Here is a 5,824-nt window from a genome sequence, read left to right on the forward strand (position 1 = left end):
AGTCATTTTTTGAGAATCCTGACTCACACAACTATGTAGACGCGAAAGGGAGGAGAATCTTCAAGGCGACTTCACAGAGTTGAGGGTATTCTGTCAAGGTGGGGGTCTCAGCAGGACTCAGACGCAGAGACTTGATTTGAAAAGATCAGACTTTATTGAAGATGCCTGAGACAAACCTCTCGGCAGAGTGAAAAACAATGAGGCTATGAAAATATCCTAACGTGCGTTCTTCTATAAGGGAGAACACACAGCTATGAAACATTAACAACAAAAAGAAGAGAAAAGGAAACAAAGACTGGCTATGAAATTTAACGAACAAAAAAAGCTCCCAAGGGAGGAATAAATCTACAATCTAAGGTAATTAATCTAAGAACAAAAAATCACTCCAACTGGAGGAAAATCTAAACTATCAGTACAAAATGATTCTACAACAAAAAAATACTCTAAGAAGAGGAAAAACTAGGACAAAATCAAACTAGAAACTAAACTGAGCTATAAAAGGTACAACAAAAAAATCACTCACAAAGAGGACGCTACAAAGAGCTTACAAGGCAGGTTACAAAGGCTATGGCTGTGGCTAGGAGAGCTGGTGTGATCACACACGAAAACAATTCAGTCAAAAACAATTTCACCCCCCCTCGCAGCTCATACAACCGCTGTAACACCCCGAGAGTATGTGTGTGTGTGTGTGTGTTGTGTCGTAATCATGTCGTAGTCGTGTTGCAATATGGTGAAAAAGCCATAGCAGCCTAGCAGTTAAAAAATAACTAGCTAGGGCTGAGATGGGGTTAGTCTTTAAAAAGACTGGGATTTTAAAGTAAATAAATTGATAGTGAGATATGGCACAAGCTCTACCACGTCGGTGTGGACGCTTACATAGTAGCACTGACGTCACATCACAGGTTCAAAATACAACCCTCTATTTTAATTGGTAGACTTGAAATGAAACTGTGTGGTTGATTTGTTTGTGTGGTATAATTGTCCAATAATAATTGTCCGCTTGCAGGGTGGCACGGTGGTGCAGTGGTTAGCACTGTCGCCTCATAGCAAGAGGGTTCCAGGTTCGAATCCCGGTCTGGGCCCTTCTATGTGGAGTTTGCATGTTCTCCCTGTGCCTGCGTGGGTTTTCTCCGGGTACTCCGGCTTCCTCCCACAATACCAAAAACATGCACATTAGGTTAATTGGCTACTCTACATTGCCCCTAGGTGTGAGTGTGAGAGTGTGTGGTTGGCGACCAGTCCAGGGTGTACCCCGCCTCTCGCCCGTAGTCAGCTAGGATAGGCTCCAGCTGACCCTGACGGATAAGCGGTATAGAAAATGGATGGATGTCCGCTTGCATTTTGACATGGGGGGAATCTGCTGCAGCTCCTTTGTACTAATAGCCAGTGAGTCCGTGATTTTTTGTGACTCTTCCCCCTCCAAAACCTAACTAACTAAAAATAAAAATATAAAAACACACTAATTTTAGTATAAAACATGTATCAAAAATACCTCTCTAAGGAGTTTTCAATGATGGGCCACAATTCAAAATAATTTTTTGGTGCAAAAATCTATTTAGAATTGCTATAATATAGATGTCTTTATGGTAAATTAGTTTAAAACAACAAATGTATTGTAAACCCAGTTATAGAATATCACAGTGATAAAACAGTACAACAGCATAATATTTTATGGTATTTTATTGAAAAGTACAGCTTTACCTTAAATTACTGCCAGCTGTGGTTGCAAGAATTTCTCTGCAAAAAATATGATACAATTCATATTGAATTACAGTTGGATGTTATTAATTTTGCAGCCTACAACTGATTATGGTTAATTATCAAGGAAATCACAAAGCCCACTAACTGTTTTTTACATATTCTCGATGTAAAACAGACTGACTTGATACAATAACTTACCCAGAATACTTACAAAGCAGTGTTGAAGTCTTGTAAAAATAGCATTAAAAAAATAACTTGCCCATGTAGATCAAGAGTAATGAGTCCGGACTTCACTGAAGAAGACACCCAATGAGTCATAGTCTCATATGTTTAGAATGTTCAAGAATCTGGAACCAGTGTGTATCGTCTCCAGTTCTGCTTGAGGATTCACATGTTGTCACTTAGGTGCGTCACTGTGGATAGGCATGAGCATCTCTGCAGACAAAAACAGAAAAACAATAGTTAGACTAATGATAGTGCCCACACAGAGATAAACTTAAAGCCTTCTGTTGTTAAACTGATCTCCAATGAGCTATATAGAAACCATGAAATTGAGCAGCACTGTGGAATATAGTTTAGTAGGTCACTTTTATAATAAACAAGCATCAGAGCAAAAGGTATAAATGGACACATTTCTACATTCAGGCAATATTAGCGTCTGTGGGCTGTGGACTTGCAGCTTAACTAATACCAAAGCAAGAACACTTTTTTTTTTTTCACAAATAGCAACGGAACTATTTTATGATACATATGCAAAGTTCAATGACCAAAGTTAGCAGACTACCCGACCTTGTGGCATTGTACTGTCATGTAGCATGACAGCATATAACATGTTGGAGCAATTGCTGTAATCATGTTTAAAGTTCCCAGAGTTGAAACATATGCTGGTGATGGCATAGTGGTGTTATGCATCCGTTTCTACTTGTTCCCTGATGCTGTATGTGGCGGCACGAGGGCGGGACCGCCGCATGCTAGGGAAGGGGGCTATGGAAATAAATAATAGTTGCCAGGCAACGCCACCCTGGGAATTTCACCCAGGGAATTCTTTCCACGGGACTAGCTCCACAAGAATAGACGACTCTCAGGTTCGTTCACAGCTGAGGCTCATAAGAACAATTACATTTTATTTACAATAAAAACACCACACGTGAAGCAAACCAAAACTGGGACAAAAATCCACCCGATGTGCAAACAACACAAAAGGGACACCGCCACCAGGACCACCCACCACCGTAGGTTCAGCACCTGAATGGAAGAAACCACAAAAATGAACAGGTTATAAAAAAAGAGAAACAATCAACCAATAACCAAGAAAACAAAAAAAAAGAAAAAAAAGAAACACACACACACTTTAATACACACAGATATACATATAGATACATGTGCTACACGCAGAGAGAAAGCCCCAAACAGCAACGGGAGCGCCAAACGGCCAGCCAGAGGCCAAGCCAGCTGCAGTGGAGCGGCGCACACCCGGGGCGAAGCAACCAAGCCCAAAGGCGAGGCAAGCCGTCTCTCTGACAGCAAGCTGTATCCAGCGTGAAGCGACAAACGATCTCCGGTATGAGGCAAAGCAGTTAGTTGCTGTTACAGCCAAACGATTTCCAGTATGAGGCAAAGCAGCAGTGATTTCCCTCGCTGATCGGCCGACACTGCGCAGTAGCTGGGTTATACATCCCCCTACAATCATAATCATACAGCATAAACAACTCAGAAATGACTGGAGGAGGGACCAAAGCGCTAACCTACATACCAATCAGGCAGTCCTGGACGACACAGCATGGAGCAGAGGAATAGACGCCACACAGAAACGACCTGCAAACAAATGCACAGGTTGCCACAAGTACAACGCCAAGTAGGAGGACACAGGAGAACAACACACCTACCCGCAGCGAGCAACCAGTGGAGCATAGCGCACCCCCAACGGCCTCTACCACTACGCCGGGACGGAACTGGGGGAATGCCAGGAAGTGCTACGAGGCAAGCCAAAAAGGAGACAAAGACAGGTGCTCTCTATCCGCTTTTAAGCGATCTCCTCCCACAATGATTAGCCAAAATCTCAACCCAGCTGAAACTGATCTCTCTCTCAACCCAACCGGTCAAGGCAGATGGCCGCCCATCTTGAGCCGGGGCCTGCTCCGAGGTTTCTGCCTTCTAAAAGGCAGTTTTTCCTCGCCACTGTCGCCAAGTGCTTGCTCAAGGGGGAATGTTGGGCTCTCTCTATTTTACAATTTAATTAAAGAGTTTGGTCTAGATCTGCTCAAATTGGAAAGTGTCATGAGATAACTTTTGTTGTGAATTGGCGCTATATAAATAAACTGAATTGAATTGAATTGAATTGATCGGACCACCGATTGCGTCCTGCCACATGTAGTTATTATAATTCATTTTTGAACTTTAAGATGAACTTTAATTCATTTTTTAGCACTTTAAAATGATCTTGGTTACTAGTTATCACAGTACTGTCAGTCACTTTACTCGTGATAAGAAATGTTCATACCATTTGACCCCTTTGCCACAGTTCTGGTTTCTTATATGTATCGATCTATGAGGCTATTAGCATTTCCTCCTGAGAAGGTTAGAGCTATGCTTTTATCTACCTATCGTTATCAATAAGACTGCTTACATCTAATTTGGCCTTGACAGAACTGTTGACAGAGCTGTTGTGTCCTGACGTGTCTAACAGAACAGATAGAGTCTCATAGAGACATGACTTGATATTATATATTGGAAGAAGTCAGAGCAGGTGTTTCTGCTTAAAGACTCAAGCACTTGATCAGGTGTTTGCATATGTTTGATTTTGGCAGCCTTTCACAGATTACCGGACTGACACAACATTCAGAACCAAACCAACCTGTCCAAGTCAGCTTCTCTATGCCAAGACAACCTGACCTGCTCTTGGCCTGCCGTGCATGTCCATGCATTTGCCAGTGTGTTTGTAGACCTGTTTAACTACTGTCTATCATCACAGTTCACCAGAGATATTGTCTGCGCAGTAAATTAATAGTTCAGGAGCAGGCCATTTCATAAGGTAGATTTACTGCACTTACCAATTTCAGTATTTAGCATTATACTATGTTATGCCTAATTTAACCAATTTATTTAGATCATGTACATACCCTAAATATTTAATATTTATTTCAATATTTATTTCCAAGCCCATATTTGGGACAACTGCAAAAAAATAATACAGGATGAGTCAGGTAAAGAAGGCTGAACCCCGATGCAGAGTCACAAGGAGAGGCTGAGGTGCTAGGTTCCCCGCAGGCTGAAGACTAGGCTCTGTGGTGAACTCGTCATTAGAAACCAAAAATTCGAAACCAAGATGGTGGCGAGGGCGGACGCTCTGGTGATTTGGTGCGCTCTGTTTTGTCTGTTTTTGTGTAAATATTGTGTGTCCACATGCTCTTACACCGGGGAAGAGCTCATGAGCATCAGATATTCCACACCCTTTGATTCATCTCCAGTTTTTAAAGCATCTGCTACGGATTTACTCCGTATTTTAGTCAAAAAAGTGAGGCGCCGATGTAGAGAAACCCTGTCGTTGAGTGTGTTCCTGGCAAGAACCTGATTGTGCCTGACACCCTGTCAAGGCACCCGAAGTCCAAAATGGATGACAGTGGACCAAATGAGGACGTCCAAGCGTATGTGGATGCTGTTGAAGAGCAGGAGAGGCACAAGCCAGTGTTAGAATGCATAAAAGCAGAAACTGTGAAGGATGATGCCCTGCAGCTTGTTAGAAAATACATCATGACAGGGTGGCCACAACATGAAAGAGACGTTAAAAAACTTGCTTTGCACTATTTTAGGGAGAGAGGTAGTCTAAGTGGACAAAATGGATTACTAAAGAGAAGAAAGTGAGATAGATAGAAGAGTGATTCCACAAACCTTAAGGTCCGAGATGCTGGAAAGGGTCCACCATGGGCATCCAGGACTGAACAAATCTCGAGAGAGATACAGAGATGCCATTTGGTGGCCAAAGATCAGCCAAGCAGTGAAGGACAAAGTGCTGTCATGTTCTCATTGCAACGAACACAAACCGAGCCAGCACCGGGAACCACTCATCACCACACCACTGCCTGAGCTCCAAAAACTCACAGCTGACTTGTGTGAGTTTAAAGGA

At 42.5% G+C, this 5,824-nt stretch overlaps 1 long non-coding RNA gene across 1 annotated transcript; it reads right to left on the reverse strand.

Moving 5' to 3' along the window:
• Positions 1 to 2,841: 2,841 nt before the first annotated feature.
• Positions 2,842 to 3,680, reverse strand: LOC124070888. Its single transcript, XR_006845252.1, has 3 exons — positions 3,588 to 3,680; positions 3,455 to 3,516; positions 2,842 to 2,946 (listed from the first exon to the last, which is right to left on the reverse strand). It is a non-coding gene; the product is annotated as an uncharacterized LOC124070888 (long non-coding RNA).
• Positions 3,681 to 5,824: the final 2,144 nt, after the last annotated feature.

The sequence above is a fragment of the Scatophagus argus genome, chromosome 14 (assembly GCF_020382885.2).
Source record: "Scatophagus argus isolate fScaArg1 chromosome 14, fScaArg1.pri, whole genome shotgun sequence".
Taxonomy (NCBI): Eukaryota; Metazoa; Chordata; class Actinopteri; family Scatophagidae; genus Scatophagus; species Scatophagus argus.